The sequence below is a fragment of the Mauremys reevesii genome, linkage group 1 (genome assembly GCF_016161935.1).
Source record: "Mauremys reevesii isolate NIE-2019 linkage group 1, ASM1616193v1, whole genome shotgun sequence".
Taxonomy (NCBI): Eukaryota; Metazoa; Chordata; order Testudines; family Geoemydidae; genus Mauremys; species Mauremys reevesii.
Window position 1 is genome coordinate 256,056,255 of NC_052623.1, and position 19,352 is coordinate 256,075,606.

Consider the following 19,352-nt stretch of genomic DNA (forward strand, 5'->3'; position numbering starts at 1 on the left):
CTCTCCCAGTGACAGAGTGGCTACATGGCGCACCTTACAATGACGTGGCTGCAATGGCACAGCTGCGCTGTTGTAAGGTGCACAGTGTAGACAGAGCCTTGGTCAGGTAAGCATACCTGACCTTGAATGCACACAATTAACAGATCGGCTGAGTAAGAAGGTGCCAATGTTTCATTGTCACTTCAGGATAGAATCCACATTTGAAACTTTTCTAAAGGGTTCTACCTGAAGTTCTCTCAAGCAGTAGTTATATTTCTTTCCATTAAGAAAATCCTTATAAATACCCTTCTGAGAATATCATCTTCAGATGCCAGCTAATCAAAGCTTAGTTGTGCTTAGATATATTTTTTTAAAAGAACCAAATGGAAAATAATTACTGTAAAGTACCCTCTTATGAGAATAACTCTTCTCATCAGTTTAATTACCAGCAACCACTGTATTTCCACCACAATAAATTCACAATGATTCATTAGCTTCTATCGGGGGATGAAATGGATCATCTTGTTAACATTAACACTGATTTGAACGGCTGATTTCACTGTGTGTTGTAGTCACGAGCATGCACACAAACCAAAAATAATTATTTTAAGAATGGTGTTTAAGAAGATGGGAGGGAAGCTTGACATGGGGAAGGTAGCGAAGCTAATATCTCTGCAAGACAGAGCCCGGATTTACAGCTCTGTTAAACATTGTGATGTGGCCACAGAGCTATACAGGCAAAGGTAGAAGCATGATTGTCTAGTAATCCCTCACTATAACACTGACTTGGTTTTTGCCATTGAAAGAAAGGAATATTACAGTGCGTGTGTGTGTGTGTGTGTGTGTGTGTGTGTGTGGAAAGAGATCATAATCAGCACAAGATCCTTGGGCATAGCATTCCATCGGCCCTAAATATTAATGGAGTCAAAGCCATCCTTGGTGTAACCATTGTCTTCATTCAGTGGAGTTACACCAGGCATGAATCTGGCCCATTGTTTGTTTTAAAATCTGCATCAGACTTTCCTTTCCCTCCTCCTTTTGCAGGGATTTAAATACAATTGTGGTCCTGCTGAATCCCTCAATCCATTTCCCTCGGTAAGGCTGCCAGTTTGCTATGTGGATCAGACGGAGGGAATTTGTCAAGAAGTTGCCTCTGAATGTAAATTAGGATTGCTAACAAGAGAAGAGAAAGGGGAAATAAAACATACTGTTTATAAATGGAATAAAATAGGAAGTAGGAGAGACACTGGGTCTGAGTCTCATCTCACTTATACCGGGTTTACACAAGTGTAATTTCATTGACTTCACTGAAGTTCCCATTGATTTTGCTTTGGTGTGAGAAGAGAATCATAGTCATTGTTTACAGTTTAAACCTTAATACTCTGACATGCACTGTAGATACAGATCCTACTTTATTATTTATTTTGGAGGTTGTTTAGATTGTAAACTCCTTGGGGCAAGGACAGCTGCCTTGTTCTGTGTTTTTTGTACAGCACCTAGCACACTGGGGTCCTGGTCCATGACCGGGGTTCCTAGATCCTGTGATGATACAAACAAGAAATAATGATAAAAAAGCACAACTGAAGGATTATCATTGTAAACTCAAGATACAATATTGTTCATTTATAACAAAGCATGGTTAGTTTGGGGATTAAGTTTTCCCTGTTTGCTACCTCTAAAGCTCATACGTTTGGTTCTATTCCATGCCTCTCCAAATCTGGTTTCACATTGGAAGGCAAAACAGCCACTCGAGTTTAGAAAAAACCCAAACCCTTACATGTTCCCTTTTCCCAGTCTTGTATCTCTTCACTCTTTCCCCGGCCTTCTACCTGCTTTGATTCTTCAGCTTCAAGGAAGTTTAATCCAAATTTGCCTTCGACAATTAAAACGTTCAGGGCGAAATCCCTACCTCGTTGGAGGCACTGGGCGTGTTGCCATTGATGTGAATGGAGCCAGGATTTCACCCTCTAGCAAGGTATAGGCACAAGCGCTCTGTTTCTGCTGCTTTCCTGTAGCTCAGCATATACCTTTCCTCTGGGCACTATGGACCAGATTCTGCCACCTTACTGATGAGTAGCTCCTTACTCCATGAGTTTAAATGAATGGGCCTCTCCATGGAGGAAGGTACTACTTGACATGATTAAAGGTAGTGGATTCTCATTCTATATGCATAGCACTTCATACGCTGTGGAGGAGAAGTAGTTCTGGTTTTAATGCTCTTATGGCTCTCATCATATGTAATAAGGTACATTCAAACCCTGCAAATGCTGGAGGGGCTCTGGCATTGGCATGTGATAGTGAGACTGCATCTATGTATATCGACGAAGATACTGACAAATGGGAGGATGTTCAGAGAACAATGCAAATAATCATAAACGAGGGATTGACTTATAAGGAAAAATTAAGAGCCTAAATACAGCATAGCTTGGCTAAGAGCTACTGGGGTGCATGTGGAGGACGGATGTGGTAATTCTATAGAAGCCGAAGAGTGTAAATACTACTTTAAAGCCACCATGACAGAAAAATTCACCAGACAGAACAGTACTTATGAAAACCCGGCAGGGCAGGAGAGGACAAATCAGCCACAAGACAGGATCAGATTCCAGCTATACAATGGGAATAAAGTTATCAACCACTATACGCATGGGATCACAAACTGAAAGGAGACAAGCTTGCTGAAGTCCCTAAGCTTGTACATTGAAAGACCCATGAAATCCTTACTGCCCTTGCTCCCAAGCCATGCAGTGATTGGTTACCGAGTTCACTCCACCTCTATGTCTAGAAGGTGTCTCCCCCACCACTGTGCAATGGCTCAGGAGTTCCCGCTCCCTTTGTCTCCCCAGTCATACTGGCATGGTACATGCTAAGCCTCTGAGCTGTCACCTCCGCTGACAGAAATCTCACAGCTGCTGTGCCAAAGAATGGCATATCACCCCCATGTTTGTACTTTACAAAGGAATCGAATCCCCTGAAAGGTTGGGGGTAGTGAACTGACCCATACATGAACCTCAGGTATATCAGGGCCATCAACATTGTGAGCTTTGGAGCTTCTACCCATCCCCACTACATTGTGTGGCTTCAAGGCCATTCAAATAATAATTGCTCAAAGGTTTTGTGTAGATCTTGTCTAGCCTAGAATTAGACTTCTCCCTTTTAGGGGAGCATGTTGGCCCTTACACATGACTTCCCTGTACCTGCTTTTCTGTCTGCTGGAGTTTGGGTTTATCAATGCAAAGTGGTTGATATGCTCTCCCTACTTGGACAAGATCAATCATGGGCCACCTTCTAGCTTGAATCTCTAAAGCTTGGGATACTATAATGTGATAAAATAAAGCATCCCCCGCACTCTTTCTTTGTGATATTTACTGTTGCTCTCTACCTAATCTGGATTCCTCTGTAAAAAAAACATACTTGGCTTACAAGATGCCTAAGAGACATTTTTGCAGGCTGTTGTAAATGACAGATTTTAAAAACATCATCTGGCAGTTCTCGGCCTTGGTTTTCACCATTCCACATCGCTCAGCTCTGTGATAGCAGCTAACACATAATTACTCCCAGCCTCCTCTGTTATAGCAGCAGCACATGTCTCCTTGACAACTCTGGCTGCAACTTCTCTCCCTACCACGGTCCCAATATTGACACAGTCAAAGGCAGTCCATTAGTACTTCTGCTGTTGTGGCCCCCTGCTCCACCCCACAGAGGGAACAGGAAGTGTTTGCCTCCAACAGACAATGGAAATGTCTCCCTCGGGAAGTTCCAAAAGCCTCATCACTTGGAGCATTTAATACCAAATTGGATGGAACACTAGAAAATGTTCTGGGGGGACCATCCTACATGGGTAGGGCAGTGGATTGGATTACCTAATCGGTCTCTTCCACCTTTAACTTATGTAGTGCCATGAGACTAGTGTATCCTCCATTTCAAGATTTTTCTCTTAGACGCACATACAAACAAATGGTCACCTGACAATGCATGTCCTCCCTTCCAGCTGTTTCCCATGGAGGTGACCTTGGTCAGCAAAGTGTGAGTAGGTATGGTGTAACGATGTGGCCTCTGGTGGGACACAGCTGAGAGTATCAATTCAGGACAAATTGCTTAGAGCAGGGCAGTTACAGCCCAAAGCTGGAGTTCCTTTACTATTAAGGCACTAAAAACCAGCCAAACAAAGTGGACTTCGGTTTCACCCCATTGGCTAACCAGAAGTGATACAAGCAGTTCCCTCAGACACTCCAATTTCCCAGTATCACCACTAGCGCCACTCCTTATGGGGATGAATGGTTATGAAAACCAATACCCCAGTAAAAGAAAAAAGGTTCTCCTGATCCCAAAGGACCAAGCCCCAGACCCAGGTCAATATACCAGTTAGATCTTACCCACAAATCACGTTGTTGCCAATCCTTTAGAATCTAAAAACTAAAAGTTTATTCATAAAAAGAAAGAAATATAGATGAGAGTTAAAATTGGTTAAATGGAATCAATTACATACAGTAAATGCAAAGTTCTTGGTTCAGGCTTGTAGCAGGTATGGAATAAACTGCAGGCTCAAATCAAGCCTCTGGAGTACATCCGTAGGTTGGATGGGTCATTCAGTCCTTTGCTACAAACTAGAAGCTCTGAACAAAGTTCCTCCAACAGTAAGAAGCAGGATTTAAGACCAAATGGAGGGGTTTCCAGGGCCTCTGATATTCTCAGCCATGTGGAAGAACCCTTTTGTTCTTACTGTGGAAAATCACAGCAGCCAGATGGAGTTTAGAGTCACATGGGCAAGCTACATGTACATGCATAACTCAGTTCTTTACAGGTGTAGCAGCCATTGCTCACATGCTATCATGAACTTTCCCAGGAATCATGGATTGGAGTCTCCCAAGGTCCATTGTCAGTTAAGTGTTTCTTGATTGGGCACTTAATCTGAAGACTCTCTTCACAATAAGCTGGCGAAATGCTTCACTGGTGTGAGTGGTCAAGGGATATGTAGTATCACACAGTACCATGTAGAAGATCTGAGTTCAGATACACAATCCTTCATTTCTAGGCTAGAAGTGGCTGGGAATATAGGGAAGGCCATGGTCTGATTCTGATTTCTCACTCTCACATCAGTCTTACACCAGCGTAACCCTATTACCTCCATAGGAGTTACTTCTGATTTATACCTGTGTCATGTCAATAACATCACATGACTAATTGGTCTCTTCCCAGTAGAGGCAAGCCTTGGCAGAGAGTATTACACCCATGCTCTACAACAAGGATCGGCAACCTTTCAAAAATGGTCATCTGACAATGCATGTCTTCATTTGTTCACTCTGATTTAAGGTGTGAGTAGGTAAGCCAGATGCAATACATTTTAACATTTTTAGAAGGTCTCTCTCTATAATATATGACTAAACTATTGTTGTTTGTAAAGTAAATAAGGTTTTTAAAATGTTTAAGAAGCTTCATTTAAAATTAAATTAAAATGCAGATCTTATCAGTTTAGTGTGAATTCTTAACCATAATGTAACTTTTCTGGTGTTTTTTGTTTATTTGTTTTTTTTTTAAAGATTAAGCTGCACACATCTTTGAGTGATCAGTTGTTGAGAGGCTCCGAGAGGTTGATTTCAGAGGACAGATTTCATGTGTGAAAAAGTCACTGTACAATGGACCTAGGATCATTGCTGTAAGTCTCTTGTGTTGAAGGTTTGACAGAGGAAAATGAATTAATATGAGTTTGCAAGTCAAATGACAGGAAAACTTCATCTTTTATAAGATGGGAAGTGTCCAAATACTGTGATTTTAATCCTCACAGTAGCTTTAAGTGCACTCTGCAGATCTCCAAACTTTTGGTCCAGTAGCTTGCTTTGTTTTTCCAAGCTGAATATTTACTAAATACAAGCTTCATAGTGGTATTACAAAGAAATCAAGTTAAGAATTAATTATGCAGCTTTTTCATTGTAAAGACATTTATAGTTGCTTCTGTGAACAAATAGAATACAGTATAAACATGTAACATCCTTTGAAAGAACATTTTACATCACCATAAGCAACAAATGGCAAATAAATAACTAATAACTGGACTCTGCTTTATTTACCTTGTTCCATGGACTGTGGACCAGCACAGCTATGAAGCAGAAGCAACTTCCAACAATTTTGTTCTAATGGACAAGTGAATTTAACTGCATGTTTCATTACAGATCCAGAACCGTTTGCCCTGCACCCTGGAGATGGAGGTTGAGTTTGTTTAGGTGAGCAGTGATGTCAGTTAGAAACATGAGCTTACACAGCCATTTGTCATTATCCAGTTCAGGGTAGTTTTGTCCTTTTCCCAACAAAAATGCCTTGATTACATCAAAACAGTTTACAAAGCACACCAAAACCTTGCCACGACTTAGCTACCAACTGTTGCTGTGAAGTGGAATGTCGTTATAAGCACTGTTCATCTCTTCTAGCAGTGCTTGAAACTGTGAGTCAAAGCAGATCGAGCAACAAGGAAATTCACAATTTGCATCACTATATTCATCACATTATTAAGCTCTGAATTAGAAATTTTAGCACACAGGTTTTTTTGATGGATGAAAGAGTGAAATTTGACTGTGTGGCAGCCAATCTGATCTTCAAGTAACTTTACAAATCCCTTCTGTTTTCCAAACATGGCAGGAGCACCATCTGTTGTCACACAAAATATTTTGAAATCCCTGCAAAATAAGTGAAATCCCTGCAAGTTGCGTGGGCCCTTTTTAAAGACACCATAATAGAGGCCCAACTTCAATGTATACCCCAAATTAAGAAAAACAGTAAAAGAACTAAAAAAGAGCCACCGTGGCTTAACAACCATGTAAAAGAAGCAGTGAGGGATAAAAAGACTTCCTTTAAAAAGTGGAAGTCAAATCCCAGTGAGGCAAATAGAAAGGAGCACAAACACTGCCAACTTAAGTGCAAGAGTGTAATAAGAAAAGCCAAACAGGAGTTTGAAGAACGGCTAGCCAAAAACTCCAAAGGTAATAACAAAATGTTTTTTAAGTACATCAGAAGCAGGAAGCCTGCTAAACAACCAGTGGGGCCCCTTGACGATGAAAATACAAAAGGAGCGCTTAAAGATGATAAAGTCATTGCGGAGAAACTAAATGGATTCTTTGCTTCAGTCTTCACGGCTGAGGATGTTAGGGAGATTCCCAAACCTGAGCTGGCTTTTGTAGGTGACAAATCTGAGGAACTGTCTCAGATTGAAGTGTCACACACAGTACCATGTAGAAGATCTGAGTTAAGATACACAATCCTTCATTTCTAGGCTAGAAGTGGCTGGGAATATAGGGAAGGCCATGGTCTGATTCTGATTTCTCACTCTCACATCAGTCTTACACCAGCGTAACCCTATTACCTCCATAGGAGTTACTTCTGATTTATACCTGTGTCATGAGATCAAACGTAGGCCCAGTAGAGGCAAGCCTTGGCAGAGAGTATTACACCCATGCTCTACAACAAGGATCGTCAACCTTTCAGAAGTGGTGTGCCAAGTCTTCATTTGTTCACTCTGATTTAAGGTTTTGTGTGTCAGTAATACATTTTAACATTTTTAGAAGGTCTCTATAATATATGACTAAACTATTGTTGTTTGTAAAGTAATTAAGGTTTTTAAAATGTTTAAGAAGCTTCATTTAAAATTAAATTAAAATGCAGATCTTATCAGTTTAGTGTGATCCTTGCCCTTGCTTTTCCTTGCTGAGTTTTTTAATGTCTGGCACGTATTTGGATACTTTAAGCTGCACACAGGCTTCTGAGTGATCAGTTGTTGAGAGGCTCTGAGAGGGACAGAGGACAGATTTCATGTGTGAAAATACCTGTTCACACAGGTATGTGGATCCAAATGCTGAAAGCATTGCAATTTATTCATAAATGATCTGGAGCAAGGGGTAAACAGTGAGGTGGCAAAGTTTGCAGATGATACTAAACTACTCAAGATAGTTAAGACCAAAGCAGATTGTGAAGAACTTCAAAAAGATCTCACAAAACTAAGTGATTGGGCAACAAAATGGCAAATGAAATTTAATGTGGATAAATGTAAAGTAATGCACATTGGAAAAAATAACCCCAACTATACATACAATATGATGGGGACTAATTTAGCTACAAAGAGTCAGGAAAAAGACCTTGGAGTTATCGTGGATAGTTCTCTGAAGATGTCCACGCAGTGTGCAGAGGCGGTCAAAAAAGCAAACAGGATGTTAGGAATCATTAAAAAGGGGATAGAGAATAAGACTGAGAATATATTATTGCCCTTATATAAATCCATGGTACGCCCACATCTCGAATACTGTGTACAGATGTGGTCTCCTCACCTCAAAAAAGATATTCTAGCACTAGAAAAGGTTCAGAAAAGAGCAACTAAAATGATTAGGGGTTTAGAGAGGGTCCCATATGAGGAAAGATTAAAGAGGCTAGGACTCTTCAGTTTGGAAAAGAGGAGACTAAGGGGGGACATGATAGAGGTATATAAAATCATGAGTGATGTTGAGAAAGTGGATAAGGAAAAGTTATTTACTTATTCCCATAATACAAGAACTAGGGGTCACCAAATGAAATTAATAGGCAGCAGGTTTAAAACAAATAAAAGGAAGTTCTTCTTCACGCAGCGCACAGTCAACTTGTGGAACTCCTTACCTGAGGAGGTTGTGAAGGCTAGGACTATAACAATGTTTAAAAGGGGACTGGATAAATTCATGGTGGCTAAGTCCATAAATGGCTATTAGCCAGGATGGGTAAGAATGGTGTCCCTAGCCTCTATTCGTCAGAGGATGGAGATGGATGGCAGGAGAGAGATCACTTGATCATTGCCTGTTAGGTTCACTCCCTCAGGGGCACCTGGCATTGGCCACTGTCGGTAGACAGATACTGGGCTAGATGGACCTTGGTCTGACCCGGTACGGCCTTTCTTATGTTCTTATGTTTTCTGATGTCAACTCCTCGTTCTTCAAAAAGGTTTACAAGATTTTTGGCTATATCTTCCCCCTTTGTTGTGCCAGGCAAGGGTTTTAGGCAACAAAGTTCCTCTTGGATTTCATCGGAAGCACAATATCTTGCAACAACTGCTAAATGTGAGACATCGTTTATATCCACACTCTCTTCAACTGCAACGCTAAACACTGCTGTGTCTTTTAATGCAGTCGTCTGCTTTCCGTTAATGTTTTCTGCCAATTCGCTTATGCATCTCTCAACTGTTCTGGCAGAGACAGGCAGTTCTTTTATTCTAGATACGATCGCATCTTTATTTGGAAAATCATTGAACAAAACCGCCGAACTGCTGAGAAAAACTTCTTTTATATATTCCCCATCTGTAAAAGGCTTTCCATTTTTTGCAATTCACTGTGCAATCTTGCAACTTCCTTCTGTGCCTTGATTTTTACTTACACTTAAGCATTTAAAAACACTGCTTTGCTTCTCATATCCTGCTACTGCCTTTTTGATCGATTCAGTCTTGTCTGCTTCATCACGAAAGGTTTTCTCATGCTTCGTTTGAAAATGTCGTTGAACACTTGATGTGAAACAAACAACACTTTCACAACAGAAAGCACAAACAGCATAGTCTTTCTTTTGAATAAACCCAAATGTGTCTGTCCAAGAAGGCTGAAATGAACGGACTCTAACTTTGCTTTCTTAGGAGCTGACATATTGTCAAATGTACCCCTCAACTTAGAGTGGAAAAAAAATTGCGACAGACGGCACACATGTCAAACACAGTGCGCTGTTCTGTGTGACGTGATCATGATGTAAGCAGCAAATCAGGACTTAAAAATATCCCACTACAGTGGCGCTGATTGAAAGGGAATCAGAAACCCTACTTTGACCCAGAGCTCAAGATATTAATTGCTATCTCAGTTGTTTGTCATGGCATCCTTGGTTGATACAACAGGAAATCCAACTCTAGTGATTTACAAAACTATCACTAAAGTGAATCAAGCACGAGTTTTTAATATAAAGAGTTATTTTTGTGTTTTATGGGATGCAGAACAATAGGCCTACTTTCTGTTCTGATTAAGGGGAAGAAGTGACTTTTTCAATGCTACATCATTTATTAAAAATAGAAAAAAATCCTTTCAAAGATGGATGTGGCAAATTAAAGATGTTTTGATGAATACTCTTATCTCCAATTAATTTAAACTGCCCAAATTCTTTAGCTGAGACATTGAAATGTATTGTGATGCTAAATTAATTTGGTAAAGTCTAGCAACAGCATTGGATTTTTCCAGCAGCCTGATTTTTATGTTGCAGATGTGTCAGTGTGAGCATGGATGCACCAATCACTCTGGTATAATTAACTGCCTGGTGAAATGTCTCATTAGCGTGGGGTGTTACTGATGAGCAATTTGTCATATCCTAATTATTCCTGCCCCCTCCCCTTTTAAAAATATATAATTATAAGTCACTAGGAAATAAATTTTCAACACCATACACGTTATCTCATCATTTAGATCCATAAAACACTTCTGAAGCACCATTTATGTTAATGGATGGAAATGAAGATAACTATGGCAATAACCATTCTCTGCTTGTTAAGGGTCCAGATAAGGGCCCGAGTGTGGACTGTGCACCCACCTGTTTGGCATTACAGGCACCATTTCTTGTTAGTGTTACTCTAGTTTTCTTAAAGGGCCTCTTAGTAGGGCCTATACAAAAGTATAGGACGGGGAATAGGAAGCTGTAGGAGAAAAGCAGTGAGTGGATATAGGTATGAAATGAATGTCAAGAGTAGGTTAAATTTAATCCAAAATCAAATGACCACCTATCAAGCATTCTTAGAATCAACTCAGTCACAAAGTTATCCCAACATCACAAAATGATGTTTTAAAAGTAAAAAAAAATTATTACACCTCCAAACAAAAACACCTCTGACCAGAGAAGCAAAAAGAAGCATTAAACTCTGTGAAGTCCAGGAGCGACTTCCTTCTGCTGTTCGAATTTACCTGGGAAGTATTTGGATTCTGTGGTGATGGACTCTTTAGAAAACCCAAGATAGATATCGGAGCCACCCAGCTGGAGGAAGAGTGAATGATGTACTTTCTACACGGATGGCAGCACTGCTTCTTTAGCATGCACTCCCTGGGTACAACACCAGCAGGAATTTTGACAGTGACAGCTGGAATTCCTCCAGACTTGCTGCCGTACGGATTCCTGCATACTTTTCAGCAGCATTGTGGCCTAAAAGCCAACAGTTATCCCTAAAATACAGCTCCTGGCCAACAAACAAACAAATCCAAAATACTGGCTGATAGTGAGTTGATCTTTCACCAAATATGTACTACAGAAGGAGAGATTGGATGACCCACTCTAAAATAGCCTATTCTATCTGTAGTTTGAAGGGGCACAGTTCCACGGTCACCATATGAATAAAGAGCCTACACCAATTTGGACTGCAGTATGACCTAGTGAATAGGGCACTGTACGGGCAGTGAGAGGATTATGGTTCTAGTCCTCATACTGCCACTGACCTGCTGTATAACTTCTAGCAAGTCATTTCACCTTCCTGTGCTTCTGTTTCCCACATTTCTGTCTGTCTTCTTTATTTAGCTTGTAAACTCTTTGGAGCAGGGACTGTCTCTCACTATGCTTTTGTATAGGCCCTACTAAGAGGCCCTTTAAGAAAAGAAGGGCAGCAAGTTTGGACCTCCAGCCGTTTCCTAGAAAGGCTCCCAGCGTCAGCTGATGGCGGAACCAGTGACTAGAAGGGCTGGGAATAGGCAGAGGCCAATCAGGGCTAAGCAGGCCAGATAAAAAGGGCTGGCTGCTTCTATCAGGAGTCAATGTTAACTTCAGCTAGGACAAGGGTGGCACACTTTTCCTACTCTACCCCAAGGAACCTGGCCCAGTCAGAGCTTAACCTTGACAACACCAGCCTTGGATATCTAGGAAGGAAGAGTGTAAATATCGTGGACTTCAGTGTCCTCATGGCTATGTTGAGTTGAGATTTAATTTGTTTTTTGTTAACCCCCAAAAGGGGACTGGAGTGAGAGCTGGCCTGCCCAGAGGGGCCAGGCCATGGAAGCCATAAACAGTTACAGACCCAGCCAGCAAGAGAATGCTAGAAAATAAGACCTCATGCAATGGGGTATCCTGACCCAAGGGAGTGCTCTGGTGGTGAGTGCATTCAATTACAGGACCTCTAGACACTACTACAATTCAAAAATAACCTTATCGTTAATATTATTAGGAGGGCTGGGCAAACGTTTTTAGCCAAAATGTTTTTTGCTCACAATTGTAGACTCAAATTGACCAAAACATTTTGCAAATTCAGGTCAAATTTACCAAATTGTGTCAGTCATGGAGGAGAGAAGAGGAGAAAAAGAAATCCCCCCCCATCAAAATATATTGAAACATTTTGTTGTGAAAATGCAGAAATAATTTTTATTCAAAATTCCTTTTTAATTTAGAATCTTACTCCAATGTTATTTAAATAAAGATTAAACCAACAGAAAATGAAACAAAACATTTGATTTCTTGTCAGTGATTTTTTTCGCAGGTCTGACTCGACTCTGGAGTGCTTGGGGTTGGCAATACTGAAAAAGTTCTCTCACTCAAAGGTACAATAGTTTAAAAACTAGTTTTAGAGAAACTACCAGCATACTTTGTCTCAGCATCATGCCATATATTACTGTCACCATTTCCAGTATTAAAGTTGCTAAGAGTAGTACGTTCAAGTTGCTATTGTGGTGTAAAACAGGTGGCATACAACCTCAGAAATCCAGTGCTCATTATTACCACTGTGACCCTGGTCACCCAAATGGTCTGGAGAGGAAGATAAAGTGTTTCATTTCTGAATACTGCTTTCCTCACCTTGACAGGCACAAGAGCCTAAGAAATATAAAGTATTGTCCTCTAGCTGCATTTGGTGTTATCCATGGTCCCTAATTTCTATTCTGGCATTGACAGAGAGGCCTGGACTAAGAATAATTCACATCAAATTTGTGAAGCAGACACTGCCTTGCATAAGCTCAATGCTTTTCTATAGCTTATCATCCTTCCATACTTTCAGGTCTTAAGTATTTTTCAATACCAACAACTTTCTGTCAATTGGGCTGGAAATGCAATAAGGGTGAACTTGGCAGAACTAAAGAAGAGTTTGGGATGTAGGAAAGTTGAATTCCTTGTTTGCTTATTTCTATGAAAGGTTTTTGTCTTTATGAGGGAAATATACACACACGAGAGAGATGGGTAGATAGGTAGATGGGAGTTGTTATGTATTTATATTGCTGATTCATAAAGCCTCAGAATTCAGACCATGGTCTGTTGCTATTTCCATATTCTCAAATCAGTACCTATTATTTCAACCACAGTGACATCACTGCAAGAAGAAAAGTATTTTAAAATGATTTTTAAAAATAAATAGAATATCAAAATATTCCCGAGTGGTGTAAATATACAGTGTATATAGTAATTAAGTTCCCAGTTCTTAAACTTAATTCTTCTGCTTTCTTGAATTACATTATCAGCCTCCTTTGAGAAAAAGATGTAGCTTACTACAGCAATTGTTGTCCAGTCCTCCAGACCCTTAACCTGGGAATTATTTTTCCCCATGTGAGACATGTATGCAGGATCAGGTTGACACTTTTCTAGTATCAGACTTTAGGTTCAACTCTCTGTAATCTCAAACGCTTGCATGCAGTGAGGTGTGACATCCTGTGAAGAGACAGAAGAAAGGCAATTTAGTCAGGTTTCTTTTGAAAAGATGTATGGTCTTGGCGATCTTCATTCTATTTTGAACCATAGCCTCAAACACACTGTATGACTTTAGCCTCTGTGCACCACAGTTCTCTTCACCTCTTTTGGTACATCTACACAGCTACTGGCAGCCCACAGCAGAGACTCTCAGAGCCCAGCTCAACAAAGTCAGGTTCATGCTAAAAATAGCTGGGTAGATGTTGCAACTAAGGCTGGAGTTCAGGCTGTGAAGCCTAGGGAGGGGGATAGGCTTTGGAGCCTGAGCTGCAACATCCTCACTGCTGTTTTTAGTGTGATAGTGAAGCCCGAGTCTGTTGGCATGGGCTCTGAGACTCACTGCTGCTCACTCTGTAGATGTACCCTCTATTTCTTAGCCCTTGTCTACACTACCAGGGTAAGTTGACCTAAGTTACGCAACTCCAGCTACATGAATAACGTAGGTGGAGTTGACATAGCTTAGGTCTTCTTACTGCGGTGTGTATACCACACTGTATTGACGGGAGATGCTCTCCCATGGACTTACCTTACCCTTCTGCGGTTGATTTACTAGGTCTTTACTAGACCCGCTAAATCAACCCCCAGTGATTCAGTCGTAGTGGCGTTGATCCCCAGTAAGTGTAGACGTGTCCTTAGTTTTCCTATCATTACAATGGGGATAGCTGTGCTTGCTTGCTACATACAGGCATTATGAGGCTCAGTTTGTTTGTCTATGAAGACTATTGAGATTGGTGATTGGAAAGCTACAGAAGAACAAAATAGAATACATTTGGGATCTGGGCCTGAGCTATTTAGGCACCAATCTCCCACTGAAATCAATGGGAGTCAGGTGCCTAAATACCTTTGGGATCTGGGCCTACTCCCTAAACTAGTCCATAAAGTCATTACTCTCTCTTCCTTCAACTACCTCTGCAAGACCCACTTTTACCATGATGCACACAAGAAATTGCTGGTTGCTAATGGCTAGGTGGAGGGACAATGAGTATTACTCACATTTATTTTTAAAAAAATCAAAATAATCCAGATTTGTCAAGTTGTGTACCTAGCTAACCAATGTAAAAAAGAGTTCTTATTGCTATGACCTTCATCCGTCTCCCTCTTCCTTCCTCTTGTTTTTTACGCTCACTTCTTACACCCTAATTTAAAGACAAAACACAAGCTCTTTGTGGCAGAGACTGTCTTCCAATGGGTTTGTTCAGCACATAACCCAATGAGCTTACAGTGGCATAATTAATCATTGGATCAGTTTAACAAAAGATCTGATGGATTCTCCATCCTTTGAAGTCTTTCAGGCTCCAATTTGGGAAAGCATCCCGCATCAGGACAGCTCTTAAACCTTATGCTTAAGGGCTGTCCACAATAGGGGTGAATTTAAGCAGATGCATGTTTTCCTGGACTGGGACCTGAATCAAGATTTTTTCCAAATGATACGCTCTGGTTCAGCTACAAGCTGTTGGCTTTGATGAAGGAATTACTGGGTGAAATTCTGTGGCTTGTTATACGGAAGATCAGATTAAACAATCATAAATGGTCATTTTTGGCCTTAACTATTTATGAATTGGTGGATTCCCCCAGTCCTGATGTGGTACTTGAGGTGCTACTGTATTACAAATGAGTGGTTTCTTGAAGAATTTCCATTGCTGAGGTATGAAAGGTTTCCCCTATGCACACAAGAGAATAAATACCCTCATTGGCAACATCATGGGTTGTTTGTTTGCGAAGATTCCATATCCTACAGGGAAGTGTGATGCACTTGTTTGTAATTTTAACATACAAATATTTCTCCGGGTAATAGGATAACCTTTAATAATGTAATAGCTGAGAAATAAGCAATTGAGAATGGTATGTTTAATCCTTATGGGTACTTTGAATTCTATCCTGTATCTGACAATTTGTTGCGTCTGTGTGTTAGAAATTCAATTTTCTTTTCATTCTCTTTTGTATTTTGCTTTGCAGGTTAGAATTGTTTGTCACTCCTCCACATAAGAGATGAAGAACATTAAAATGCTTAGAGTTGCTGTGACAGCCTTGGGGAAACTTTTAGAAAAACATTCCATTTCAAAACAACTCTGCCTCTGTAGTTTATATTTTCTATAGCACTTTTCCCAATTGGTTGCTGTGGAAACAAATGTCATATCACAATCAAAGGAGCGGGATTGCAGGTACAGTGGAAACAGAGCAGGTGATCCCTTAAGGGAAACACATTCGCAAATGTTTTTGTCTAGCAGAAGACTGAGTCTTTGGTTTTTATGGTCTGGCCCAGCTGTGCTCAGTGCCAGATAAGAGGAGTAGGGGCAAAGGTGGCCTTAAACTTTCTTGATTCTGGGTCTGGCTGGGGATCAGCTCACTCCCTGATGTTAGTTCAAACAGACTCCAAGGTATCATAACTTACTCTTGTGAGTCCATGGCCCTAACGGGCCATTCCAGCAGCCAAGATTCAGTGGACCCTGGCTTCATTCCCTAGGGGCCAAGAAGAGGGTGACATAGTTGTTACATGAGTCCTACCCCTGCAGAGTCATCTCATGGGGGAATAATGAGGTGACTGGCGAAGGTTGCTATGCTCCACTGGAATGGTATAGGGCAAACAGCTGGGGTGAGGCGGTGACCTAAGGTGTTTAGTCCCAGCTCTGCCACTGATGGACTATGTGAGCTTGGGCAAGTCTCTGTGCATCTCTTTCAGTACTTACCTACCTCACGGGCATGTCGTAAGGCTTAATTAACATATGTAAGTGGCTTTGAGCCACTTGGAGACAAACTGCTATATGTTATAATAGCTGCTGTATTGTAAGCTCTTTGGGGCAGGGATCAGATTTTTGTTAGGTTTGTACAATGCCTAGCACAATGGGGCGCTGATTCCTCAAAGAGTCTTCCAACTGTGACTGCAATACAAATAATATAGTAAGTGGAACATGTAAAATATAGTGATGATACTGAACACGTTATATTTTCCTGAAAAATAAATAGCTCAAAGCCCTAGAGGAAAAAGGAAGAAAAATACAAACGATAATGCAGAATTGTTTCTAAATATTACATTTTCAAGGGTTTCCATGTGGCATCAGCTGCTCTTTTAAAATATGAATGCTCTAGTTTGCTGCGCAAAGTAATAGTTGCTTTACCTCTGTTGGCCATAGGAAGCCAATTGGTAGAATGGAGCTGGGTGTGAGCAGGGACGTATTATTCCCCCTCAAACCTTTCTCATGCCATCATCATCCTCAAAGCATGTTGCTTTCAGCAAGATTATTTAGCATAGGGATGGTAGCAATCATAAACATGTGGCTTGAACTCTAGGTTGCTGCAATATTGGACAGAAACAAAGTAAACCGAACAGTGTGTTCAAATTGTAAAATCTGCATCTAATTGGTCTTACCTTGGCAAATCTTTCATATTGCCTAGTTTTATCTTCCTGCTGGCTGTCTTTCCAATGATATACTCTGCTAATGGAATACAAGAGGTTTCAGAAGTACAGCTTCCCATCACTTTGACAGCATGTTCATTTGTGTAGTAGCTCATTGGAGCAAGAGAATTAAGGGGAAAAAAATTGAACAAAAATATCAGCCTTGCAGAAGTGACTTTTGGCCATGCTCGAACAATTTGGAAGTGGGAGCATTCTTTTTTGACAAGCACACTTCCTTTGACCCACTCTCCTTTATTGGAGAGTCATGCAAACTAACTGAAAAATCTTCAACTGCAATTGAACATGTATGGGGTAAAGACGCTCTCTAGGACCCAGCCATTGGTCAAGGCCACAGGGATTTCGAAGACTGAGATTCATTTTGGGGTAAAGATCTATGCCATCCTGATCCATCTTAGCATGCTGTAGAAGGTGTAGAGGAGCTCTGGGGTTGGGTCCTAGACAGCCACTACTCACCTGGACCTTTGCATATCTCCACAGTTCTATACTGGAAGTCCATTTATGGGACTGCAGCTATCTTTACTGTTAGATGCTCCTCTAGCTCATGCTTTTACATCCAGAGGTCTTGAGTTCAGATGATCTGAGAGACATTTTCACCCCCCACTTTGTTTATGTATTCACCAAATGCCTACTCTCAAATCCTTGCTTGTAAACTTTCTGGGGCAAGGTTTGAGTGGCTTGTTTGTACAATCTGGCCTGTGTCCCTCAATGGGAACCTGTTTTATTCTCAATACCTTCTCAAAATGAAGGAAAAAATACCACCATTTTAGGGAAGCTAAATGTATCTGTTTAATTTATTAAAAAAAATACTTCCAGTCACCCTTGTTTGCTGTTCCCCATAGCCATGCTGCTACTACTGGCCTTGTTTAGTGTTCCAGGTTGATGTTGCATTAAATTATGTTTTTCTTCTACAGGAGTTCCCTTGTAAATTAGCAACAGTTAATGGAGAGTTAAACTCTTCTCAAAATTGACTATTAAATCTACTCAATAGGAAAAAAAAATGATGGTTGCAAAGAATTGACATTGTTACAAAAATATACCCCAGGGAACACTAAGAATGGCATACATAGAGAGGTGGCCATGAAGAAAAAAAAATAGGTCTTTTACATAGTTCAAATAGAAAAGTGCAACGCAACACCTTTATTCATCCACTCTGATATAATTACCTTTCCTCATTTGCATCCGATCATACTATCCTGATTCATTCATGGCATTTATGGGTAAATTATAACATTTTATTCTTAGTACTCAGACACCTTGAATTCATGGGGATAACACTGATCTGAGGGTGCAGGTTGCATAGAACTATCTATATTCTGATGTCTCAGAAGCTCATCTCCCAATTTGTATTTTGTTGTGATTAATTAAACTGGGTATGGGTGAACAGATGGGTATAAAATAAAATAAAAATATCCCAAACCTTTGCTCAAAGCTGAACCTGGATTCAAGTTTTTTCTGGGGTTCACAAAAGATGAATCCCAGAAAAGTTATCTGAGCATTTGTTTGTGTCTGCAGTTCTTGACAGAGTATCTAAAATATAACAAAAATGTTGTTCCTGCACTAGTGCTGGGCCAACCAGAATCAGAAAAGCCTCAAAAACCTCACCTGAAACTCTCTCCTAACAAAGAACCAAATTATGCCTGCAGGTTATGCACATGAAACTTTCATTGACTGTAACAGAGGATAAAGAGGGTAGAATACATGCCCAATATTCCTAGCCTAATTTTGCAGATGCCAGAGATCTGGGTAGTGTTTGGATCAACATATAAACTTATGTAAATAGAAATGCCAAACCATTTCAGATTAGCCCATCATTAAACTGAAAACTTTGTTGGACAGAGAGAGAGGGTGGTAAAATTGTCATTTGAGTGAATTTTCTTTAGCATATCTGCTGTCTTAATTACAAGATTATTTCCTTCTTCAAGTACTATCAGCAATGCCAAATTGTGTAGGCGAAAGCTGTCACTTTAAGGTAATCAAGTGGTATTGAATAGTGCAGCTGAGGCTGAAGGATAGGTAAGTGGTGACACGTAGATCTTCTGCAGCAGAAGTGCAGGCTCTGTAAGTTTTACACACACACACACACACACACACACACACACACACACACACACACACACTCACAAAGTAGTTCAAGATATCAAGTATGTCACATAAAAACTCACAATTGAAGTCTACCAATGAGAACCATGGTTTGGAGGCTGAGTCACAGTTCGTAGTTCTTGAGTATAATGTGGTGGGGAAATGACTTCACTGGAAGACACAGCAGGAACTTCAGGGA